Consider the following 27,983-nt stretch of genomic DNA (forward strand, 5'->3'; position numbering starts at 1 on the left):
GCACAGGCACAACAGATAAGATCACTTCCTAATACTAAAATTTAAACATTTTTAGTATTAATTGTTGTCAACGTTACGTTATTCTTCTGTTTGGTGCGCACATGCCTAATTTGCATCCACGAATAGGATTGGCTGGCTTCACATGGCATAAAAAAGAACATATTTCCCCCTGGGATCATTAAAGTATGTCTGATTCTAATTCTGATATTTGTGAATAAATGTTTTGAATTTTAAATACTGGACATGTTGAGCTTAAAAAATTTTAGTGACCATTAGTGACAAAAAATATTTCATTTTTAGATTGTTTGATACAATTTAAGACCCCCTTTAAATTTAGCTTTTGAGGCTTTGAGGGGGTCTCATGGGTTAATCGGGGGGGGTCGAGCCCCCCCGGACCCCCCCCGTATTTCGCACTCTGCATACACATCCAAGTTCAAATTGTCCATTATTTGTAACACTACTTCAAACCTTAAGCTCAGGAGCCTTTCTATGTTTCAAAGATTTATACACACAGAAATTTTGTCTGACTTGATTTGACCCAGTACTATAGATTTACATAAATGTATTCCAACATCTGCATACTGATGAACTTATGGACATATTTGAAATGTGCTTACAAGTCATCTACGTACGAATAAGCGTCTGTTCATAAACTGCATGTGAGAAAGTTTCACATCACGGTCTAGAATCATTTGAGCACACATCCTCTTGTACAATCCTGCTAACAAAGAGAGAGTTATAATGATGATCAAGAAATACATAAATAAATAATGCTCACAATTGCAAGTTTGAGGGAGCAGGTTTTTCTCCATTTTAATAGCTGTCAGCATCTTCATATCTGTCATGTGCCATCAGTGAATGTGCAACTTGGTATGTCCCGAGACAACCCTAAAACTGCATTTGTCACAGATAAAAATTTGACTCAATTCTAAGAAGAGGTGTAGAGACAACAAAGGAGGAGAACAACTGACACCAAATTTCTCACACTATCAGCTAAAAGAGGCTGGTCATGAAAGGAGCTTTTTCTTTTTTATATATATATTTGGTCAGAAAATGTGCTTGTATACGTGAGATATTTTTTGAAAGTATTAAACTGTTTCTTTACATTTTTTATCACATCCTTCTTTCTTGGGAAATAGATTCAAAGAGAAACAAATACAATCTTAACAGAGTTGAGTTGATGTTGCTTTTCGTTTCATGCAGACACCTCAGATCAGATCTTGATCAAGGTGTTAAGCACTGCAAGCAGTAACATGCAAGCTTACAGAAGAGTTGGTAGACTAATGTCTCCAGGCTTCTAAGAAAGGAAGCTGAACTTATACAGAGTCTTGACCTTTAGTTTGTAGGCAAAATGAGCTATAGAAATCCAGAAGCTTTCAAACTGGAATAATTACATTGATCTTTTTAACAGTACATTATCTAAATAAAAAAAATATTTCAAAATGCACTCAATAAACTAACTAAATTAAGTTAGGCCTTTACATTTGCAAAAGGCAATGTAAACATTCACCAATGCAAACTCACAGTTACACACAAGCAAGCGGAAGCAAGGTGAGTTGAATAATTTAATGAAAAACAAAAACCAACAACTTACTGATGAAAAAAAACAGGCATGCCATAAACAGACTTGACATGATAAACAGTAGAAACCCGTGAGGAATGACTAAAATGACTGGTATATAAAATAGAGGAAACAGGTGATAGATGAGACTACAACAGGTAGATTGAATGAGGTAAATTGGCTGGAGCTATGTTAGAGGGTGACCGACTGAAATAAACATAAATGAAGCTGAATAGAAATACAATGACATAATCTGACTGAGAAAAACAAACACAAGACGGCAAGTAGGCTAAAAATGAATGCAATAATTACCAGAAGTCAAAAAGTAAAAAAACAAAAATGCAGGAACAAGGAAAAACATCTAACAAATTCAAAACATGAAGTGATCCTTATGGCAGAACCTGAAAGGACAAAAAGAATTACTGAATAAGACCTATAGAACATGAGTGACAAGAAAAACATGAATCTAAGTCACAACCATAACCAGACAGGCACAAAACATGAGATTATCAAAATTATTTTGTGACCGGTTTTGTTTCCTCTTCATTATCACCCTTATTCTCATTGCAACATAAATTCCAATGAACAAACATGTAATAATCATGGTAAATGTGAACTCCAGCTGGGAATCATTTATGAAATCCCATTTGAAAGAGATTAACTTTGCCATTCTTCACTTTTTATCATTTGTCAAAGATTTTCCATATTTCTGTTTCAAGCTAAAGTTTAATATTAACAAGCCAAACAGTCAACGATCTAGTTGTGCCAAACGTAGGCATGCAATAATATTCCCCATACTGAATGTTCTACACAGCTGAAAAATTAGCGTGAATCAAAGTTTGATTTTTGGAATGGTTGTGCGCATCCACTCACTGGACACTTTATTAGGTACACTTTGTTAAGACCGAGTTGGATCCACTTTTGTCTTCGGAACTGCCTTGAAAGGCCTAAGTGATGTATTTTGACAATAAAAAGAAAACAACCATACATGCATCTTCAAATAAAATATGTTTTTGCCAGAAAAGAATTTTGCATTGACACAATTCGGTCCAAACACATGGCAGCATTAGGCTGGGGGCTGCTGTCTTCCTGCCTGCCCCATTTATTTATTCTTTCAACTCGATAAGTTCCACAGCTGCTGTTGTTTTGCATATTTACGAAAAAGTTTCCCCCCAAGCCCACACACAGATACTTCATCATCACTCACCCACACATTGTACAGTAGCATCTGAAGAACCAGTGCCCACTTTCCCCTTAAGAAGAGGAAATAGCACACATGCACGCGCAAATGTTTTAGTGGCTTTGTGCAACAGGAAGTTGCAGTATACTAGTTGGCAGTAAACGGGAGGAAGAAACAAGATCATTACTTTTTCCTTTGCAATAAAGAACAAGATGAAGGTCTTTCAATCTGCAGCTCTTAATGAGGCAGACAATTCAGCGAAATAATTTAGGCTAAAAGTATTTTACTTGTACGGTATTTATTTTCAATCAAATCAAGTTTGTCAGTGTGTATGTTTAATGTAGCACCTGGGCACACAGGTAGTGAAACCAAAACAGAACCCTAGGTGCTTTTGAGGCTTTCCTCACTTTTCAGCCAGCCTAACTGAAACTTTCCACCTTTTATTCAGATAAAAAGGTGGAAGTTAATGTGTAGAAACACCCAAAGAGATGACTGTAGACATAATCCTCTTCATTATCACCCTTATTCTCATTGCAACATAAATTCCAATGAACAAAGATGTAATAATCATGGTAAATGTGAACTCCAGCTGGGAATCATTTATGAAATCCCATTTGAAAGAGATTAACTTTGCCATTGTTCACTTTTTATCATTTGTCAAAGATTTTCCATATTTCTGTTTCAAGCTAAAGTTTAATATTAACAAGCCAAACAGTCAACGATCTAGTTGTGCCAAACGTGGTCATGCAATAATATTCCCCATACTGAATGTTCTACACAGCTGAAAAATTAGCGTGAATCACAGTTTCATTTTTGGAATGGTTGTGCGCATCCACTCACTGGACACTTTATTAGGTACACTTTGTTAACACCGAGTTGGATCCACTTTTGCCTTCAGAACTGCCTTGAAAGGCCTAAGTGATGTATTTTGACAATAAAAAGAAAACAACCATACATGCATCTTCAAATAAAATATGTTTTTGCCAGAAAAGAATTTTGCATTGACACGATCAGCAGACATAAACATAGATGCACCATTTGCCGTCAGTATCGTGGAACTATCAGAAAGCAAGATGCCAATAGTTGACACATCTACTAAGAGCCAGTAAACCGTCCTGCAATGCCTCGCAGTAAAGTGACAGCTTGGTGTGGTTGATGCCTAACCTGATCTACAGGGTTAGGGTTACTTATTCTTTCTTTTTGCACCTCCACCGGATGTTGTTGACTCATTCGCCTCCATCACATATACGTAGATGCCTCGTTGAGAGCTGAATTGCCTGTCAACGTTGCCAGAATATTTTAAGTGGCATAGTGGAGCGATTTGGAAGATAGCTCATTCCTGTGCTGCGGGGTATTGTACCAACCAATTTATAATACAAAGCAGATCTCCTGGCATTACCTTTCACAGTTAAGAATGAACAGATACAGTACTTATGACAGTGTTATGACGTCATTCCAATGTTGTATATATGTCTGTGGGCTCCATTGCCTCTCCTTGTTTACTTTTTGCGAGCAAGCACAATATCGTACCTCCGGTCATGTGGTATTGTTTTGGTAAGTATACACAAAAGCGCTTCGTTTACCAACAAATAGAGCCAAAACATAGTGAAAAACACAGAAATAAAACATTGTAAGCCAACGTGGTGCAATAATTTAATCAGAAAACCTTTGTATGAAACCAGACTGAACAACTGCTGTAAAAAAATGTTATGTCAAAGTATGTGACCAGGTCCCTTTAATCTTTCATGCCATAGCGTTTACAGAGGAAATGATAGTATCACCCAGTTGATGGAAATTTGCCAGTTGCACAACCATGATGCAACGTCCCATTCCACCAGATCCTAAAGGTGCTCTACTGGACTGAAATGTGGCGACTTACAGTGAACTCATTGTCGTGTTCAAACAAACCAGTTTGAGATGATTTGAACTTTGCTATCTTGTGCATTATTCTGCATACTATTAAAAAAAAGTGCTCAGTTAGCAGTCCAGATTTTGCCTTCAGAAGGTTTCAGACACCATACCACATCACCAACAACTAGTTTGATTGTTTGATACAAGGCAAGACAGAGTCATCCATTCATGTTGTACATGCCAGATTTTGACACTAATTGTTGCAGGTCAAATCAGATCAGGTAAAGATTTTACAGTCTGGGATTGTCCAATCTCAATCAGTTTGTGCAAATTATAGCCCTGGTTTCACTGTCTTAGCTTACAAGAGTGGCACCCGGTGTCGTCATCTGCTGCCGTAACCCATATGCCCCAAAGATTGGACATTCAGAGAGTGTAGTTTATGTACCATGCCTTGGCTTTAATCACTGCATTTTTTTAGTTACTGTTGCTGTCATCTATTCTTTATTGTCATCATAGGTGCATCAAGTTGAAGCCATGTGATTGGTTGATCTGTTAATGATATTAACAAGAAATCAAACAGCCGTATTTAATAAAGTGCATCTTTCCATGTACGCGTCTATCTATAATCATAACGCCAACATTTGCTTAATCTAGAACCGTGCTCCTATACAATGCACATATACAAATTAACAACTGTGTGCAATCAAATCGAAACCTTATCGCTTCCAACGTATCTCCTTATCTCTAATTATGTGGTTATGTCGCCCCATTTCTCTCAGGCATAATCTTTAGAAGGGTTCAAAATGCTTGCTGTAAAATTTATGTTTTTTTTTTCTTCTCACTACCTTGGAGCATTAGGGTGTCCCACTCATGTACACACAAAGAGAACAGAGGGATGAAAATTGTTTTCTTTGCAATGTGTTTTTTTTTCACTAGCCTCTAATATTTACATATGACACATGCAACTCAAGGTGTGTCATCTTTGTTTCTAGCAGTGCTGTGTTAAAAATTACTGGCTTTAAATGAGTGACCTGCCTCTGACATCTAGCAAAGCTAGATGTGTGGGTGGTCAGAGGACAAAGATAGATGAAATACATACTCGCAACCAAGAGTTAGATGAAAGTAAAAATATATATTTTTACCTTTTGTTTCCATTCATTTCTGAGTTTGCCTGTAATCTGTCTTAAGTTTTTTTTTTCTTTAGTTACAGAAGAATATATAAAAAAAGTAATGTTTGCAAGTGGGTATGACTAACTTTTGAGGATAAACCTGCATCAACCTGCATCAGCTCCAAAAAAAGAGCTTGTATATCTGATGAAGAGAATTGAATACTATATGAGTCAAAGAAAAATTTGGTTTACCACAGAACTGCTTGCCGGAAGACAGAAGTTGTGAAAACTGAGCCCAGTTTGAGAGGAAAACCCAAAGTTTGAGAGGAAAACCCCTGTCTGACTCAGCTCTGTACGAGCAGATCCCTCTTTGTGATTCTTGCAAAATAAACCTTTTTCTAAATCCATCTGTTTCCCGAGTGTATTCTGCATGTGGGCTAAACACATCAAGCCAAAGATGACACTATTTATGTAAGAATAGGAGAACTTCTAATTATGACTTTTAAATTGCAATATGTAGTAAATGAAATACTTATCTTCGTCTAGAACCATGTATGATTAAGTTTAAAAGAAAAAACACCATATCTCAGTTTTGAGGTTTCAACATACACTACTGCTCCAAAGTTTAGGGTCAGAATAAAGATGTCTGCATTTCTTAATACATAGCACAGTTTGCTTCGTTTGAAATTACCTTAAATTAATCAGAAATACAATCCAAACATTGTCAGTGTGGTATTCTGTTTATAATGGAGTAGACAGCACAGTCACCCGATCTCAGTCCTGTTGAGCTGTTGGGGTAGCAGATTGGCCGTATGGTGCGTAAAAAATGCCAAACAAGCCAGTCCTGTAATAACTTGAACCCGAGGACCCAGAATTCAGCCAGACAAGATCAGATGTTGTTTAGAAAACAGTTTGAGGTGAAAACTGCTGCAGGTTGAAACTGAATCAGAGCCCGATCAGGACAGCTTGAATTATCTTACTCATGGGACTGGAAGAAGAAAAACAACCTCAGGGTCAGAATCGTTATAGCAGAGTCGGGCAAGATGATCAAGTGGAATAACATGAGTCCGAAATCCAAGAGCAGGTCCAGAGTCATAGCCGGGCGATCAGAAATCTAGAGACAGTCCAAAGCAGAATTTGGGGGCAGAGTCAGGGCACAGAACCAGGTCAGAATTTCAGACAGCACAATAATCAGGTCCTACGGGCTTGGCAGGCTCAGAGGGTCAGAAGGCAGAAACAGGTCAGGTAACAGGCAAGCAGGCAGACAGGATTCAGGACCCTGGATTAGACTCACAGGTGGCTTGTAATAATCTGGCACTAGTGACTGGTACGAGAGTTGGTTTAATAGTCTGAGGTGCATGTGGATCTGGTGAAGACTGATGAGAAGGGAGTGGAGCTGTATAGCTGTGTCAAATGGTGAATCAGATCATAACAAATTCAACTTGTGGGAGCAGTTTCAGGAAGCATGGGGGGGGGGGGGTTCTCAGATTACCTCAGCAAACTGAATGCTAAAAGGCCAAAGGTCTGCAAGGCTGTAATTGCTCCAAATGGAGGATTCCTTGATGAAAGCAAAGATTGAAGGACAAAAATGTCTAACTTTGTTAAATATCTTAACCATACTTTTTAATTTATTATTTATACAACTACTTTGATTAATGAAATTAGAGTTGTCTTGGAAAACAGGTGATCCCAAACTTTTGAGTGGTATTGCATAAGTGATGTGTCCTTTTAAGTGTACAAGGACACACACTGTAAATGTGCAAATAAAATTTCACACTTCATATGTTTTCCTAGCATGGTGAGTCAAAAATACACTCATCATCAGCATGAATGTCACATGAAATTCAGGCTTTTATGAATTGTACTTCTTCAATGTCTGCTGAGAGTAAAAGGTAGGCAACATCAATATACTGTAAAAGCTTGAGTGCACCAAATTTGAATTTATTTTGAATTTCCCCTAATCCTCAGAGTCTCCTCAAAATATTCAAACTGTTTTCACAATCAAAGTTGTAGAGAAGCCCTACACTTTTTTGCGGCCATCTGTATTGTCCAGGAATGATTAAGGCTCAATATTTAATCATGCCGTGACCAACAGAGTTAAACTGATTGATCATCAAAACAGTTTAGTGACTGCTGGAGAAACAGTGGACAGCTCGGATACATGGCAACAGGACTGTGAGGTTTAACAACCCAATCTGCATCCTCTGAGAGGAGGAGTGCACAACACTCTATGGATCAGCCTATAGAGAGGTACACTCATAAATCCTAGAAAAGGATGAGCGTCTCATTCAGAGTAGCCAGAAATATATGTAATAATGTAATAATTTTTGACCAATCTGTATAATCTGACCCAATCTGTATAATATGATTGAACTTGATTTTGTAAAGTGCCTTGAGATGACATGTTTCATGATTTGGTGCTATATAAATAAATTGAATTGAATTGAATTAATGGAAACACCTCAATGAGCATAGAATGTGTTTATGGCAGAGATCTGTATGAATTCCTGTGGGGCCACAAGATCCACATTTAGATTAAACATGTGCAGTTATTTTAAGGCATCACAATATTCATGGTCAAACCTCGGTTTAGAACCAACAGGTGGTGTTTCTTCTAGACCCATGGAGACCACCGGGTTGTATGTGAATTAAGTGAAGTGGCCCCAAGCTTACAAGTGGAAGAATACCCCCCGTGTAAAAGCAAAGGAGACCGCATCCTTAATATAACAGCAAAACAAACAAAATAGAAGTATCCCTTGTAACACTGTGGGATATTCAGGAGTATCAACAAAACAGTACATAAAGAAAAAAAAACTGAAGAAAACTTACTGTAGTGTTTTTGAGAATTATACATCCAGGTGAAAGTAAATGTGCAACTCAGAAGGTTGACCTGAAAGTGCACAAAAATGCACAAATTGTCAATAATAAACTGCAAAGGACTACATACAAAATGGAAATAATAATAATAATAATAATAATAATAATAATAATAATAATAATAATAATAATATAAATTGCAATTAACAGCAGGGATGTTAAACACTTATTAAGCTTATTGGGAGCAGCAATGGCCACGCCTAACAGCTGATGGGACAAGGGGTCTGGGGTAATGCTCCATTCTTCATCTAGGATGGTGCAGTCTTTCACCGAATAAGCTCTCCAGTTTTGCACTAGCTTGATGCATGTGGTAATTCTGGTGGAGCAGATGCTGGTTGCTGGTGCTGGTTGCTGCTGCAAGTTCCTGCCACTGCTCATTGGTCTTTGCCGTCAACTTACTGGCAACATACTGCATTGTTTTAAAACATTTTACTGCATCTCTGCCATATTGTTTTATCATTCTCTCCTGCTAAAATCATCTGATACCTGCTCTCTACACCTGGACTGATGACCTTAAACTACATGATATTCAGCCAGGCTTCCACAGGCATATATAACTCTAGCACACTCCTCCACCTTTTAATTTGACCTCACTTCACATCATGAAGCTGAGACAACTGTGTGTATTGACTGTGCTCACCTGGGTTCTCCTGTTCCGTCTTTATGACCCTGCACTACTACTCTCCTGCTGAACTCCTCAGCCCCCCACTGCTTCATCTGGATATCGCGCTCCGCTCCCTCGTCGGTGAAGATATATTCACAGAGGCTTCTACCGCAACCACCACATCAATAAATCCTCATCCATAAAATCCATTTACTCATCGACCTAACCGTAATTCTGGCCGGAGAGTTGATCACGCGGAGCTAGCCAGCTTAGCTAGGGTGGCTAGTGCTCCTCAAAACAGCTTCATGATGCATTTTTTAACTTAAATTTTTAAGCATCCTCTCTCTCTCCGGTAAAGGACATCTTATTCAGGATCTTATCACTGATCTTACGGAAACCTGGCAACAACCAAATGGCTTCAGGAGTTTAAACGATGCTACTCCACATGGCTATGTTTACATCTCGCTGCCGCGGGTTTCTGGTCGCGAGGGAGATCTCGCAATTATTTACCACAAGAAATGTGGTAAATAGCTCTGCAATCAACTGCTTCCTGACATCCACAATGTTGACTACACCCCCCCCCCCCATTTTAAAAGTCTCCTCAAAACTTATGTTTTTAAAGCTGCCTTCTCTCTATACATGTTTTATTCTCTATTTGTTTTAGATTATTGATGCTTTGTTGCATTGCTATTTGTCTTGTATTAAATTTGTTCAGTATCCTTGAGTGTTATGAAAGAAGCTTTTTAAATAAAATGTATTATAGTAGTAGTAGTAGTAGTAATAGACACTGTCCAAAAATGATGTTATTTTTGCCAGATTTCCGCTGTCTCCCATCAGCAGCACTGGGTCAAAGGGTAATCCCAGAAAAGAACTCGTCTTTGAGCTTTACTAATCACTTCCTGTTAGCTGTATATAAGCTACTAAAAAAAAAGGTCGTTAGGACCACACCCTGCACCACTAAATATCTGAAGCCGTTTCTCAATTCACGAGAACGCGAGAACGGACTCTCGTTCTCGTCAAGTCCGGTCTTGGCGAGAACACAGGAAGATCGGACTTGACAAGAACGCGAGCACGCAGCACGTATGGTGTATTGGAACAGAAGCGTACTTGTAACGTCATGAGACGCACAGTTCTTAAGCATTTCTTTAACATTGAAAACTATTTATATACTATACCACAATAAATCTTATTGAATTTTTTTTTAAAACAACATTTTTAATTTCTAAAAAGCCTAAAAATGATCTTGCCGCGGTGCATTCTGGGCAAGCGGTCAGTCTGAAGAACGCACAAGTCTGCTCTGATGCATGCTCGATAAAGAGGGCGGGCGAGAACAACATCCCGGGAATTCGGCGCATTCTCGGTTTGGTGTTTTCAGCAATCGGAACAGTGCTCGGTCTGAGGCTGATGACGTGTCACGAGCACACGAGACCGCTCAAGAACGCATATTGAGAAACGGCCTGAGTCTCCTTAGCAGCTAGACCTGGCCACTGTGCTGCTCTGACCTTTCTTGTATATAGCATCCATGTTATGACTCCAGTCCAGTTTATTAAGGTGAACACCCAGGTACTTATAGGACTCCACTATCTCAACATCAGTTCCCTGGAGCTTTACTGGTGTCAGTGTAGAGGGTCCGCACCTGCAGAAATCTATTACCAGATCCTTGGTTTTCACTGTGTTGAGCAGGTTATGGTTCTACTGGCACCAGTCCACAAGTTACTGTGCCCACTGTCTGTACTCTGCGTCATGCTCTGCTGTGATGAGGCTCACTATGGCAGAGTCGTCTGAGAACTTCTGAAGATGGCAGCCTGGGAAGTCGATTGAGAAGTCTGCAGTGTAGAAAGTGAACAGGAAATGGGCCACCACAGGTCCATGCGGTGCCCCTGTGCCACAGAACAGCCTGTCAGACACACCCCTCACATCCTGTGAGTGACCAGAAAGCAGAAGCTGACAGCTGGTTATAGCTGATGATGACTGTTCCCATCCAGCTTGCTGATATGGGATGCAGACTGAAGCCCTCTGTAAGAGCTCAGCAGCATCCTTCAAAAAATACTATTGACTCTGAGACCAGCATAAATGCTAGTTATTGGATTTTATTCTGAGAGTTCAGACTAGAGCCACGACCTCAGCATACCAAAAAAAGGAAGTATTACTGAGTACGCTGTCGCTGTAATCACTTTGCTCTTGTCACACACTTGCTCGTAAAATCTGCAACGTTTATGGGCCAAGTGTCCATTTCCAAGGCCATATCAGTATTTCACAAACCTCAAGATGCAGAGATGGAAATTGGAGATATAGAGTTTGCATTTAAGTCGCAAAAATAAAAGATTTTAGATATTTGGGAAATTGTTTTATTTGTATGTTAAAAGAGAACAGAGTGGCTGTCTTCCCAAGCCTTTTGCACTATACCAGGGCAGATAACGGGACTGCAGCAATTTTAGTTTCAGTATGAATGCATCGTATAACAACACAGCACACCCTCTGGTAACCCAAGCTGACACCAATAGCGCAATGCTGCCCTCAGGCTTACTTCCCCATGACAGCTATGGTTTTCCAGAGATTAGCAAGCTCGTAAAATCTTTATTGTCAACCAAATTTCAGCAGTTTATTCTAAAACCTTTCTACATTCCAACTGCAAATGATCTGAAAATGATAACTTCCTTACAGCTAATGAAATTGTAAGACATCAATGCAAAGTCCACAGTAAGACTTGATACTTGACTTGGGCTCTTTGTCTGAGACTTGGGTCATATTAACATATCTCCCATAATGCAACATCTTACAAAAGTTAGATAGATAGATAGATTTATTACAGACTCAAGGTCCAAATTACAAAAACGAATAAAAGAATAAAAAGTACAAAAAAAAAAGACTCCTAGCCGTTCAAAAGGCACTCATACCAATGTCTCCAGAGTATAGATGAGTATTTTACTGCACCGTATTTAACATTAGTCAACAGTTGGATAATTCTATTATTGGACTCGTTTAAACGACAAATACATTTATACATAAGCTTTCTTAAAACAGCCATTAAAGTACTGACACGAGCAGATACAAACAGTTCACTAGCACTGGTCCATCTGGGTTTGTTTAACAAAGTATTAATGCATCATTATAGACCACCTTTAATCTTTGAAGACTGGCATTTTTAAAGTTGCCCCACAAACGTGCAGTATACAGAGATGTACAATATGAACTGAACAAGTTCAGTTTCACTTCATCAGAACAGAATCCAAACTTACGGACAAGGATATTTGCCTGAGTATATAACATTCGAACCTCACAGTAAATGTCCTCATCATCAGACGGTCTGTCAGCACATGGCCAAGATATTTTACTGCATTTGAGACATTCAATAACGTCCAAGACAGTTTAAAATTTGGGAATACTCTATTTTCGCCCTCTTTAGTGTGATAAATCAAGATGTGTTTTTTTGATGGGTTGAATTTGACATCAAGTAATTCACCATATGCTGAACAGACATTAAGCAGCTTCTGAAGACCAGCTGAACTTGGACTAAAAACCACTAGGTCATCAGCATACATAAAAAGATCAATAATAGCATCACCAACCATGCAGCCAGTTCTACACAAGTTTAGCTGCATAGAGAGGTCATTCATCTAAAAATTAAACACAGGAGATAAAATGCTTCTTTGTCTGACTCCATTGCCGACATGAAAGGATGCAGACACACAGTTGTCCCATTTGACCTGCATAGTTTGATTAGCATACCAATTGGACAGATATCTTACTAAATATTTAGGCACACCAGCTGCGCACAATTTATAAATAGTTTTCCATGATTTACATGATCAAAAGCCTTAGTGGCGTCTACAAAACACAGAAAGACCGTAGAATCTTTGCTGTTATAATTATTCAGCAATTCTTTTAGGCCATATATACACATACCAGTGCCATATTTAGACTTGAACCCAAACTGATTGTCTGTAGACATAACTATCTTTGCAAATTTTGGCAAAAGAATTAGTTCAAAGACTTTAGACAGTGTACTAGCAAGGGCTATAGGTCTATAGTTATCAGAGCTGCCAATTTTACCAGCTTTGTTTTTAATCACAGGAAGTAGAAGAACATTCATCGGAGTTTTAGGGATACAACCATGCGTAATAAAACCAGTGAAGCACAAAGCAAGAAGAGGGACTACCCTTGGACTTGTAAATTTGGGATGTTCAGCTGCAATAAGATCCATCCCTATAGATTTATTTACAGACAGTTATTTTATTGCTTGATAGACTTTGTGTGTTTTGATAGTTTCTACAGTACTAACCTTGTCAGCCTGGAAGGGTTCACTCTGTACACAGGTAAATAACTTGCTGTAGTGATGTTGCCAAAAATCTACAATCATATGTGTCCCAGAAACACCGTTGACAGTGCAAGGGAGTACAACTCTTGTATTTTTGTAAATATTTAGTTTTATTTTTCATGGAACAGCAAAGGAGAAATGACACTTTGATACATGTAAAGCACTCCGTGTACAGCTTGTATAACAATGTACATTTGCCGTCCCCTCAAAGTAACTCAACACATGGTCTTTAATGGCAACATAAGTGAGTACACATTTGGGAAAATGTCCCAAATGTGCCCAAAATGTCAATATTTTGTGTGGCCACAATTATTTTTCAGCACTGCTTTAACTCTCAGAACAGGTCATCCTGTCCTGCAACCCTGCATGGATGGACTCGCAACTGTCCACCCCTGGACAAGTTGCTAGTCCATCACAGGGAACAGGACAACATAGAGAAAAACAGGGCAAACAACTAATCACACAAACACACACACACACACACACATACACACACACACACACACACACACTTAAACCTACAGGCGATTTTGACAGACCAGTTAACCAAACATTCATTTTATTTTTGGACTGTGGGAGGAAGCAGGAGAACTCGGAGAGAACCCATGCATGCACAGGAAGCCAGCTGCTCTCATGCAGCCCTAAATCATGACACTCTCACACCATGTTTGACTCTAGGCAATACACACTTTTTCTCCTGACCTGGTTGCCTCCACACAGCATTTGACATCGTTTGAACCAAATAAATGTATCTTGGTTCAATCTGACCACAGGACATGCTTCCAGTAATCTACATCCTAAGTCTGCTTGTCTTCAGTAAACGGTTTTCTTCTCTACTAATGAATCATCTTTAAAAGAGGCTTTGTTCTGGGACCACATTGATACAATGTGCAGTGCATGGTCTGAACACTGATAGGCAAACCACCCACCCCTTCAATATGCAGCAATGCGGGCAACACTTATTTTCAAAATAAAACCACTGGATGTGATGCTGACCACAAGCACTCAAGCTCTTTAGCCTAGCATGGAGCTGCCTCTTCAGAGTGAAACCTTTCCCATTGAACTGTTGTATGGTCTGGCCACTGTGATGCAGCTCAGATTCAGGGTGTTGCCAATCTTCTGACATCCTTATGCAGAGCAACAATAGTTGTTGTTTTTCCGTTCACTTTTGTGAGATATCGTGCTCTCCCAATTGTTGAAAAATTCAATTGACTATTTAAACAGATTTAAGAGCTAATAGGAACAGTAAATCAATAACCCTTTTTTTCTTTAGTGTTACAGCTGCAGATTTTGGAAAATGTTCCAGTAGCTTGTTTTCTGCTGAGATTGGGATTTGACAATGTGTCTAAATTCAGTTTTATCTGGAGAAATCCACATTTTGTTTTATTATATTTTATCAAATGCTTCACCATGTAGATGGTTCTCAAAGAATGTGCAATTTAGGGCATTTCCCGTCCATGTTGCTGACTTTTGAAAAGGAACATAGATAAGATTTTTATCTGCAAACATTTTCAGCCTGCCCTCTTCCTCTTAGTGCCCTGTTGTAATGCTACTATGGTTATGAGGTGTCAAGTTTCCCCTTTTCTACAAGCACAGTTTTTATCCTTTCTGTTTCAGAGCATGTTTTCTTGTGTTTTGTGTATCTTTCGCATTGCATAACGCTGTGCTTTAGTAGTTGTTCATAATATAGAAAATATTTAAAATGGAACGTAGGCAGGCTTATGCAGGGTATGATGAAAACAAGTTTGATACAATTTCTTCAGCTGACGCCATGCATATGTAGGTTGATTTGCTTACATCACTTCACTATCATAAAAAGGCAAAATGTAAAGCTGCATTCTCAAAACCAGTTACCAAAGGAAATGAGTTAAATATAAATGAATTCAAAATGTATTACACATTCACTAACATGTAGTCTAGAAGCACCAATAGGTTGAAAAAGGGTAGTTGTTGACTGGAGTTTTGGCTTCTATCTTTAATAAGATCACTGGGCCGTTCTTGGGCAGCGTGAATAAAGTGCCATTCTCCCACACCGGGCAGTGAGGGGTGGCCTTCATAGCTGTGCTCACTTCATTAAAATTTCCATTTCTGCAACAGCAGGACTCACAATGAAGCGTGCTCCCGTGGCCTGTGGAGCTAATGCATGTCTGTTCGCTGGCATCAGTATGCGGCTGGAGGTTTGAAAATGAATCAACATTGATTCATGGGGATGTGAATGTATGTTTGTGTGTAGGGAGCTGGGTAGTAAATGTTTGAAGAGATGGGATTGTCATAAATATGGACAAATTCTCCCTTTTTCCCCCCTCCTCGTCTCCTGCTTCTGTAGTGGTCTGGTGTAAACACAGCAGGTAAACATCAGCTGAATTGTGAGCTTGAATGGCATCTTTATCTGCCTCGTTCTCATGGCTGCAGTGTGGGAAAAGCAAGGATTTGAACGATTATATGCTTTAGACCATTCCTCCACTATTACCAGCTGGGCCAAGGCAATTAACCCGCTTCATATGTTTTAACTGAGCCCAAAAAACAAAATAAGTTCATCTAACCCAGTAGGTGAGGGACCTCCCTGTATCAGTCTCGTGCATAAAGAACGAAGCAGCAAAACCCAATCTCAATTAGTTCCTTATTTACTCTTATTTCCCAATTAGCGGCTGCCATCTTAAATCTTTACAGGTCCACAAAGTTTAGGCTGATTACTTATGCAAATTAGTTTAACGTTTTAATAATGCTGTCAACAGAAATAAATGAGTCTAAATAAAGGAGAGCGCTACAGTCCTTGAAATTACTATAACAAAGAGTGACATTCATAAAATGTTTAAAGTTGGAACAGGAACGGTGAAGAAAAAGGTAAAACACATGTTGATTCTTGTTGTTGGAATACAATTTAGTTGGAAAGCAAACTTGGAGCAGGCCAGAATTACTGAGTTTAGATCCGATCCCAACATATAAATTGAAATATATGCCAATACTACTCCAGGATTGTTGGGCATAAGAATATACCAGAATAACTATTATATATACTGCTGTGTGTTTTACACATATGGTCAACTGTATTCATATTTACAAGATTAATAATTACATTTATAAATTATATTTTTACGCTTTTTTATGTAACATCGCTATGAATCTGAAAAGCGGGTGCTGCAGAAAAAGTTTGAAGACCCAGGAGTTACCTTAACATTCACATTTTTGGGCAAAGAGTTGAAACTGGAGTACCCTGGACAGCGTCCTTTTTGTTCCATGTGTGGTTAAGAGAGTTTGCATGTGGGAGCACTAGGGTGGGAACATGTAAATGGGGCGATGTACCTGTTTTTTTCTCAGGTTGGGTTGTGGACTGCCCTGTCTCCTGGGGCATCTCAGATCTCCACTAGTGTGGGGCCCTCCACCCATTGGCTGGCTCTTTGAGGTGCATTGGTGGTCCTCGGTGTCCAGGGCTGGGTGCTGGGATGTGTGCTGGCTCACTCCTGACAGGTGCTTCATGGGGCCTGGGCTCCGTGGCTCTCTAGGGGTCCTGCTGGGGGGCACGGTGTCCCTTGGCCTTGGGTGGATTTGCTCCTCACAACCACCATTGAGCAATGGATTTCTCTCATGGATAACCCTTAAATACACAAGTGCACTCTCGCACACACCTACAGTTACTTGGATTTGGGTGCTTACAGATTCACTTCTATGCAGATAAACCCTATAATTAGCTTTGGCTGTCACTGTATACATTTTGTATTAAATGAATGATACTATGCATTTTTCCTTTATGTTATCAAGGTGTCCCCCGGGGGATCCTGTGGGGGGTACTCTGGGAGTATGGAGTACCTGACCCTTTATTAAGGGCTGTCAGGTCTCTGTACGACCGGTGTCAGAGTCTGGTCCGCATTGCCGGCAGTAAGTCGGACTCGTTTCCTGTGAGAGTTGGACTCCGCCAAGGTTGCCCTTTGTCACCGATTCTGTTCATAACTTTTATGGACAGAATTTCTAGGCGCAGCCAAGGTGTTGAGGGGATCCGTTTTGGTGGCCTTAGGATTGCGTCTCTGCTATTCGCGGATGACGTGGTCCTATTGGCTTCATCAGGGCGTGACCTACAGCTCTCACTGGAGCGGTTCGCAGCCGAGTGCGAAGCGGCCGGGATGAAGATCAGTCCCTCCAAATCCGAGACCATGGTCTTGAACCGGAAAAGGGTAGAGTGCCTTCTCCAGGTTGGGGAGGATGTGCTGCCCCTAGTAGAGGAGTTCAAGTATCTTGGGGTCTTGTTCACGAATGAGGGGAAGATGGAGCGGGAGATCGACAGGCGGATTGGTGCAGCGTCTGCTGTGAAGCGGGCGCTGTACCGATCCGTTGTGGTGAAGAGAGAGCTGAGCCAAAAGGCGAAGCTCTCGATTTACCGGTCGATCTACGTTCCTACCCTTATCTATGGTCACGAGCTTTGGGTCGAGTAGAGCCGCTGCTCCTCCACGTCGAGAGGAGCCAGTTGAGGTGGCTCGGGCATCTGGTCAGGATGCCTCCTGGACGCCTCCCTGGTGAGGTGTTCCGGGCACGTCCCACCGGCAGGAGGCCCAGAAGAAGACCCAGGACACGCTGGAGGGACTATGTCTCCCGGCTGGCCTGGGAACGCCTTGGGGTTCCTCCTGAGGAGCTGGCCCAAGTGGCTGGGGAGAGGGACGTCTGGGCCTCCCTACTGAAGCTGCTACCCCCGCGACCCGACCCCGGATAAGCGGAAGAAGACGGACGGACGGACGGTTATCAAAGTGTTAGTTGTTTGTACCTGTGATAGTTTTTTGATTGGTTTTACTGTTCTTTATATATTTGCAGGTGTAGAAGACTGGTAATGTTATCTTGTTCTCTCTTTTTCCTCTACTCCATTTTTGTCACCTTTTCTCCCTTTTAGCATTTTGCCTCATCTTTTTTCTTTTCCTGTCTATCTTTTTTACCTTTCCGTTTCTGTATCCATTGAACTTTAAAAAAAAAAAAAAAAAAAAAAACAAAAAAAAAAAAAAAATATATATATATATATATATATATATATATATATATATATATATATATAATATCTAACAAGGTTTTTTGCATATATATCAAGCAGAGTACTATAGCGAAAGCAGTAATGCTCCACTTGTGGAAGTAAATCTGTTGGGCTCTCTTTGGCATAAAGGCAGCAATTATCAATGCTACACAGCCAGACAGGACACATAAAAAAGAAAAAAGAAACTGGAGTACCCTGGGAAAACTCCTTTGTACATGAAGAGTACATCGTAACCACACACAAAAAAGGTCCTGGCTGGGATCTTGACACGTCTTATTGTTGTGAGATAATGGCACTAATCTCTATTTTACTAGTTTACACAACAGAACAAGGACAGGATTGCTTGAAAATCATAAAAAAATGCATTTCTCTAATTGAACAGCTGTAAAAACACAACTCTGCATCCCCCTGCCCCATCTTAGTGGGCTGAGTTCAAATCAGTTGTTCCACTAAATTAATTTTAAACTTATATATACAATTTATTGGCTTGTTGTTTTTCATTGGCCTTTGTACTTGATTCACACTGGAGAGCTTTGAAGTGTGTAGAGTGATCTGAACCCCATTCTTTTAAACTGACACGTACCTTCACTGTGTCTTTAATCACGTTTTTCTTTTCCTTTTCACATTGTTGTCATGATGATGTTGTCATTTTTATGTGCAACAAGCAGAATTTAAAAATTTTAATAATGCAGAGTCAGGACAAAAGGAGAAATGGATGTTGAAATAATACTCAACTCAAAGACATAGCTTTCTTACCCAACGTGGGTCTAATGAGAAAAGAGGGAAACTTTAAAAAAAAAAATGTTTTAACTTCTGTAAAGCAGCTTTTTGTTGCATGTCTGTAATGAAAAAGGTGTCGGTAAATACGTTATTTTTGTATTTGTTTATCTGAAAACCCCAACTTAAATTTTCCTCATAAACTCTTTTGTGATTCTCTCTTCCTTCACGAGTGAGAAAATTCATGCATTTCTGACCACCCTCGGACATATCAGCTCCCCTTTTTAAAAACCGCTGTGAAGTTGTCAGGATTCTGTGTGCTGTGCAGCTCTCTGCCAGCGCTGCCTGCTTTACCTGCTCTCTCCCTCTCTCTCTGCTCGCAGGTGATTGTAGTTGACAGGTGGGCGTGGTGCGCACCTGCAGCTCATTCAGCGGCGCCGTGCTGGAGCATAAAGGCAGAGAGCGGACAGCAGGAAGACGCCAGAGTGTTAACCTTGAGTGGTATGCTTTAGTGGCCACTGACTCTCGACAGTTTGTCTGTTCCCAGCGCTAATCCCTGTTTCCTGTTTCTCTCAGGTTGCCTCATGCTTTGGATTCCACTCTAAGCGTCCATGTGTGTTTCTTACGTCTCATGTCAAGCCTCCGTGTTCTCTCCGTTCTGGATCCTGCTCTGGGACGTTACCCTCGTGCTCCCTTGGTGTTACCAAGTCCGGCTGAGGCCATCTCCAGTCAACCCTGGTTCCTCCTGCTGCCATCTGCTCCCTGCTTTCTGCTTCGGTGCTGCTCGGATTGCCTTGCTCCATCTGCCCGCTCACCTGTCGCTCAGTCACCTGGTTCCATCTTAGTAGAGGGCTTAGTAGAGCCTATCCTGCGTCCCTGTTCCCGCGTTCTTTAATAAACATCTTAAACTGCTGCCTGCCTTCTGAATTGTATTCTGCATCTGGGCCAAACATATTAAAACCATGACAGAAGATAGATTGAGGTTGATTATGGGCCATATCCTCTCTCCACGGTTTTAGCGGTGACTGCCTTCTTTTCGAGCCGATAAACTGATTTGGGGTTGCGGTCTTCTCACTCCTCCACCTTCCTTCTCTCAAGTGGAGCAGTCAGACATGCTAGCACGACTCACAGGCAATGTATCAGCTGGGGGGGAGGGAAGGCTGCTTGATGGTGTGCTCTGATTGGAGAATATGAAATACGTAGAAAGACAACCTATGTAGAAAGAAAACCTGTTTTCTGCTCTGACCATTTTTGAGCTAATTAACAAAGCTGCCAGCCCATGAACAGGTGCTTTGGTATTGAATTTTGACATTAACAAGGCCTCATTGGTGCACAACACCTCAGAAAATTTGAATTAGTTGCAATTACCACTTTATAATAATAAAAGTAACTAGTTGCAAGGCAGGGACTTAGGGCTCCTAAAAAGGGTCTAATTATGTTCAGCTAAATAAAGTAACTGAGATGATTCAGTCCTTTATAACTTGCAACTCATCACCTCTGTGGATCAGTGATGAGTACTGGTGCCTCACCAAGCTCGAACCTAGGAAGAGCCATTCTGTGCAAAGTCTGCATGTTCTTGCATGCATATATTCTCTCCTGGTATTCCAGCTTTCTCTGATGACTGAAAAAGCATGAAAGCAACATTAACTGATCACCTTTATTGCCTTGAGGCAGAAATGTTCATCAGTAATTTATTCAAGTCCAAGTCAAGTCTTGAGTCTTTAATCCCAATTCACAGTCCGCTCTGAAGTCTTTAGCTCTATCTCAGGTTCAAAAAACCTTTTGTTTCCTAAATGATCCAAAGTCATTTAATACAGTGTTTGTTTGGAGAGTTATGTGGTCATTATTGTGAAGCTACAGCTCAGATGAACAGCTTGTACTGAGACATTAACATCCCATAATCCCCCAACATCACTGGGTAAAAATCAAGCTCATCCTTTCACAGTAAAACATGAGCAGCGGCTGCCGTCTGTAGGTCACATACCAGCTTCATTTCACCTGTCATTACATTAGTTAAAAACTGTTAATACAACTCGAGATTCAGACCAGGAGTCAAAGTCAGATCTAAAGTCTATTATGTTTGCGACTTGAGTGTGACTCAAGTTGGACTCTTAAACTTGAGGGTTAGGGTTGATTCCCCTAACCCCCACATACACCTCTTCTTTGAGGTGTGTGTGTGTGTGTGTGTGTGTGTGTGTGTGTGTGTGTGTGTGTGTGTGTGTGTGTGTGTGTGTGTGTGTGTGTGTGTGTGTGTGTGTGGTTATTTGTGTTTCAGGTTGCAGTAATGAACTAGAGACATAGGTAGGGCGCACCATAGATCGAGGATTGATCACTTTGCAATTTTATCACCTGTAAGGAAGTTACCATTTTGAGACCATGTCCAGTTGGGATGTGAAAAACTGTTAGAATGAATCGTTTGCTGTAGTAGAAAGGTTAGTGTGCAATGAAGATTTTAGTGAGTTGCTGATCTCTGGGAAACCATAGCTGAGATCTGGAAGTAAGCCTGAGGGCAGCATGTGCGCTATTGGTGTCTGCTCGGTTGAACAGAGCGCTCTGTGCAGTTATGCAGTGCTTTCACATTAAAACCACCATTGCTGCAGTCCCTTTATCTGCTCCCTTACACGGCAAAAGGCTTGGGGAGACATCCACTCTATTCTCTGTTAACTAAATAAAATCACTTCTTGTTGTGTAAATTACTTTCTTCAGTCAAGCCGAACCAATCACAGACTTTCAATGGATGACATGTTGTGAGAAAACAAGGGAGAGGAATTGCTTGATATTCAAAAATCAAATAACCATCTCCAGTCCGCCAAGGGGCAAATTCCTTCACTTTTGGCAGAAAATTGAACATACTCGATTAAAATGTTTGCTTTTCATCAGAACACAAACGGAAACAGTGGTGTTGAAGATTAACTGCCAGTGAGCAAAGATTAGTATATTTTAGCATCAACAACATTATCTCGAAGAGAAACTGTATACAGATTATAAAAGGATGTTTCTGTAAGGCCTTCATACTCATTGGGGATAAAGACAGCAGATTTATAAATCTTTATTTACACACTTTTACATCTAAAATAAACCTTAGTGACAACCTTGATATATGTATGGTTCTGAGAATACAATCTGGCTGCTTAGACTTATTTTTTGTTTTTTTGTCACTGTTAAATGTTTCAAAGCAAACACATTTAACTTTCTGATCAAACAATTCTGAGTAAAGTAGAAAATGCAGTTTTTAAAACATAGTTATATCTCTAATTAACAGTGAATAATCACATTTTTGGCTTGATTACTGCCAGACCTGTTTAGTGAAGTAATCACTTTGATGAAACCTGTCTGACAGCTTGAAGTAGGGTAGGGGATCTTAAAAAAGGCAATACATCCATCACATCTATAGAAATTCCCCGACAGTGGAGTGAAATCCACCAGACAGAGGACCCGAAAAATTCTACCAGACACAGAGTGTGATTTAACAGATTTATTTCAATGATTAAACTGGCGGGAGACAGGTAACCTCTGAAAGCATGATAGGAACATTTGAAAAGGGAGGTGGTTAGTGGCTGCAGAAGAGTCAAGGATAGCAAAAAGATTTGGAAATACAACCTTTTCAGGATCCGAACAGGGGACTTGGTCCTGATAGTTTGTTCCAGTGAGAGACATCTGTGTTGGTAGAGCAGAATACTTGCTGTAAACACTGCCACAGCATCAGGCAGATTGGCAGAGATTTATCCGGAATCTGAGGGACAGGTGGGGGACAAGAGACAGGTACGCTGAGGTTGGAAAACAAATCAAAATGTCTAACATGATCAAGGCAAGGCAGGGAAATCCAGGAGACAAAATTGAAGTTGTAACATGGTGATAAATCAGGGACATGCCAAGAACACTGAACATATACGGGCATAATATTTCAATAATCTGGCAGCCCGTTAGTGAATGTGAAGCACTTAGGGAAGGTGCAGTATGTGTGTCAGAATGCAGATTTTTGGCTTTGGGCCTCCAGAACAGTGGTGAACCTTCCCATGAGTAGCGCTGCAAGCAAGATTACTCCAAAAACGAGGCCGACAAAAACTGATACAATAGGCCTGTTTCACATTTCCCAAACCCATGTTGATGCCCGAAGCTTTTAGAATATTCTGTGGACTGACAAGACAAAGTCTCAACTTTTCTTAAGTTGCTTAAGTTTCTTAAGTCATATTACATCTGGTTTAAAACTAACACAGCATTCGAAAAAAATAATATCGTAAAAAATGTGGTAGTATGAAGTTCTGCTACTTTATTGCTTTAGGAACTGGGTGACTTAACATAATTCATTGAACCATGATTTCTGCTCTCTAACAGTGAAGGAGAATGTCCCACCATCAGTGTGTGACCTACAGTTCAAACTCACTGGGGTTAAGCAAAAACACAATAATTCAAAGCAAACCTTCATGTCCACCTCTTCTTGGCTCAAAAAGACATTAAAAGTGGCCCTGTCAAAGTTTACACTTAAATCCAGTTTAGATGCTAAATTGTAAAGACTTTTTGCCACCAAGGATGGCAAATCATTTTGTATATTTACTCTGATTATCTTTGTCTGACACAAAATTAAGCTTGGTGATCATTCAAAGTTGCTCTGCGCAAGTTCTGGACTTTTTGCAGAAGTTTGCCCCTCTCTGGTGACAAGTTGAAATCACCCCAGAGTTGTGCATGTGCATGGGAGAAGAGGAAAAGCATCTCCTGCTGCAGCTGCACAGGTCTTTTGTTTAGAGGTGTGGTGTCTTCTGAGGTTAGAAGGCTATAAATATTAACGTTAGCCCATGTTATCTCGCTACTGCATCGATCACAGCGGAAATTCAAAGAAGCGAGGTGAACAAGAGCATGCAGCTCGTGACACCCATGCACACACCCAAAGAATACGGCCCAAAAAACTCTCTTATGAAGTGACTAATCCATCCTATAGAAGCAACTGTGGTAATTAGAGGATAACTCGTTTTACACACTGGGCAATTGTAAGGGCATGTATGGGAACGAAAAAAAAAACCCATATATTTAACCTTTAAACTTGCACAATTCTTCTTTAATTGTGAAACAGCAGAAGAAATCTACAAGGTTTAAATCCTTTTTCACATCTCTGTAAATTATTGCATTTAAATTTGTATCACCACATATCTTTCCAGTTCCTTAGTTTGCTTCATATGATCTGTAAAGATTGCAGATAAGCTCCAGATCAGGGGGAACAACTCATCTATGGGGGTGGAGACGCCAAACACCCATTGAACTCAGAGGAACCGTAGGTGTGAAACAGTCAAAACTCATTACAGCTCTGCTCTAAAGTTAACCTTTTGATGAGTTCAATTTAGGAACGCTGAAACATGGGAGGGGAATAGACAGCGTGAACTGGGAAATCATGCAGCACTGTGTAAAACAAGAAAAAGGTGATGGAAAAGATCTGCAAGATGCCACAGCTAGGTAAAAAAAAAAAAACAGGAAGACAGATGCGAGACAAATCATAATGTACTGATTACAAAAAATGAAATTCAAATTAAATGAGTGGATCTTGGTAAAAGCAGATATGAAAAGAAGGTGATGGAAAATTAGGTTCAGCAAAAAAGAAAGAATCACATTAATCTGCTTGATGGGTTTGGTTAGGTTCTGAGATAAATGTGGCCGAAAGGAAGACAGAAAGCTCAGTGTGGGGAATTTAAACCCTGCAGGAGTTTCATCCCACACTGAAAAGTAATCTAATCTTTTGTTTCAGTACATTTATTTGGCCTGCTGGTTCCCTTAGGTCTGGTGGCCACTGTGTTTAAATTAAAAAAGATGATCATCATCTGATCAAAAATTTAGACTTTTTTGCATGGCAAAGGGCTGTTCTGTTTTAAAATATAGCAGGATCATCCATCTACTCAAAGCAAGATTTCTGGCGCCAGCCACCAGGTTTGACGCATTAAGAGGGTTGTGGAGGATAGTGAGAGTTGTGGAATAATAAAGTGAAGTTTTACACTAAAAATATCCCATACGGCAAGTCCAAGAATCTAGCAAATCCTTGACCCAAATGAAGGTTCTTAGCGATGCTGACTGCAGCCCGATAACCGTAAAGCAGAGAAGGACTACAGGAACAAGAAACATCCTCAATTTTTTTGTAAGGCAGCACTACACAATGGAAGTAAAATGTGAAAGAAGATGTTATCCTCTGGCGAGAAAAACGTCAATCAGAATAATCGAGAAAGAAAGATGTTCACCGCAACATCTCCACCTAGCCACCAGTTGTTTGAAAGCCCTCCGCAACCTGTAGCTCCATTTAAGGAGAAAGCTCCCCAGATCATCACTTCTCCAGTGGCAATGTCCTTGTCAGGCCAGTAACACTGGAAGCTACCAGGACCGTCCAAATTAAGGTTTCTCTCATCAGAGGATAACATCTTCTTTTACATATCTCTGTCCCTTGTATGATGCTCCTCTGAAGAAAAGTTGAAGATGTTCCATGTTCTTTCAGTCCTTCCTTCTCCTTTGGTTATTAGACCTTAATTTGGGGCGAAGATCTGCTTGTGATTGCACTGCTGAATATAACTTATTTTAGTTTTTTTCTAGTTTTACTATTTTTTGCTTTTCATTTGTTTAGTGACTGTGACCTTTATGAAAGGTGCTGGTAAATAAAATGTAGAATTATTACTATTTTTGAGTCTTCTGTAATCCATCTTGTTTCATATCTTGACTTACTGCTACTATTCCTCTGCAATGTGCTTTCATCAGTAATGTTATCTTTCCTTATGCTCCATTCATGTACAGCACTTTGAATTGTCTTGTTACTGAAAGTGAACCTGTCTTGCCTTGCCTTTACAGACATCCCACTCAGTCTAGGTGACGTGTTTGTGGTTTAACACTGTAACCTGACAATAACTCCTTCCCGGAGAGTGATTTCCTTCCTTTGAAGCTTGTTTAGGTGTAAATGTTTTACATAAATTGCCTTCTCTAGTTTCGTTCTGTCTTCATCTCCTTCTTCTGTTTGCATTGTAAAGCTCAGCTGAGAACCTGGCTAATGCCCAGCTCCCTTATTCAGGAGCAAATTTCTCTCGTTGCCTGGGAATGTCATGGGATCTCCCCAGAATGACCTGGAGAGTGTCCGCTGGGGAGAAGAATGCCTGGCTGTCTCTCCTAGACCTGTTTCTCCCATAGCCCAATGTGTATGCCCACTTCTAGTTCACTTCCTCCTAATAACTCACAAACCTAAAAGCTTTAAGGTGGTTACACAACCTGACAGCTTGACTTATTACTTCCATCATACTTCATTGCGTCACTGTTTCTGGAACTTAGTAATTACCTTCATGGGCAAAATGCTTGTAAAGCGGATGCCCACCCGTACTTTATTTACAAACCCACGCACTTTGCTACCCATAATCTATAGCGCTGACTAAATGTGTTCACTGCTGAATTGGAGCCTAACCCACACGTTCACGTACACTTTTCCATTCCATCACTCATGTCAACAGCTGTTTAGATCCCACCCACAGCACTGAGGCAAAACAGCGGCAGCAGTTTCGGCTCACCCCCATGCCTAACATCCTCGCAGCTTATATCAGTGACAGTCCTGCTACTGCTAAAAGTGTAACACTGAAGCAAAAAAGAGAATGTCAACGCTGCCGTGGCTTTTTGTACGCTTCACATTTTCCTCCCCAATCCTATTCACCGCCTTGCCATTTTCATCCAAGCAGTCAACTCACAGCCCCGGCCAGCTACCATCTTGTCTGCTGGCCAAGAAAGTAGATTACAGAGAGAAAATGTCATACACTCTATGGAGAGGAAGCGCAGGTTGTCAATTATACATGTGCCACTCTGCTGCTATCTCCAATTCTCCTTCTCCACCCACTCCAAGTAACTCGGCCGAGGCTGGCCCATTCTCCTCCTCTCCATTCTGTCTCTGTCAAACTCTGACATCTGTCTTTTATCGCGCTGCCACAAGCAAACTACACTGTCTCACATACACACACACACAAACACGCACAACATCCTACATAGATCTGGCTTGGAGAGACTGTTGCCTGAAATCTGCCCAAAATATTCTGATAGGTTAGGATCCAGCATGAGGGAGAGGATAGAGCTGTGTTGCAAAAGATTGAGGCATCCATGTCAACATACAGATGCCTCTATAAATAAACCACTTTAGAAGCAGAAAACTCAGAGAAAGATAAAATTAGTGCAAAGACCAAGGCTTTGCTTCCAACAAAAGGAAGATTCAGAGAGAATTTCAAGCGAGGTCTCTTTGGGTTTTAGTTTAAAACCTGGCCTCTGTGCTGCTGCGGGTTGGATTATCTGTGTATTATGTTCTGTGTGTCCAATTAACAAAATAACACTATTCCAGGCGTGTAAAAATCTTTACTGTGAGTAAAACAAGATGATAACAGGATGTGTCCAGCAAAAACTCCCCTCATTAGAAGGGTGAAAGTGGTTTTAAAAACATTTTTTCTACATTAAACTTTTAGGCATTCATCTGTTCCCATAAAATATGGCCAGGCTGTCAGAGTCCCTCCAGTTAAAGGACAACCTATAGCTGCCTCTGTAACAAGCTGGTCAATTTAGATCTGCAGCTGAATTTTTATTTCATTTTTATCGTATCTTTTAAATAAGACTGTCAGGGAAAAAATCTGTTTGCGAGGAGCGATTAGAAGAGGCTTAGCATTGGCCAGGTAAATGGTTCATTAAATCTAAAGCAGACGAGGGACAAAAACAGAGTAAAGCTATCCATTACAACAGTTAATGCAGAGTTGCCGACTGTAACGGACTT

The sequence above is a fragment of the Fundulus heteroclitus genome, chromosome 18 (assembly GCF_011125445.2).
Source record: "Fundulus heteroclitus isolate FHET01 chromosome 18, MU-UCD_Fhet_4.1, whole genome shotgun sequence".
Classification (NCBI taxonomy): domain Eukaryota; kingdom Metazoa; phylum Chordata; class Actinopteri; order Cyprinodontiformes; family Fundulidae; genus Fundulus; species Fundulus heteroclitus.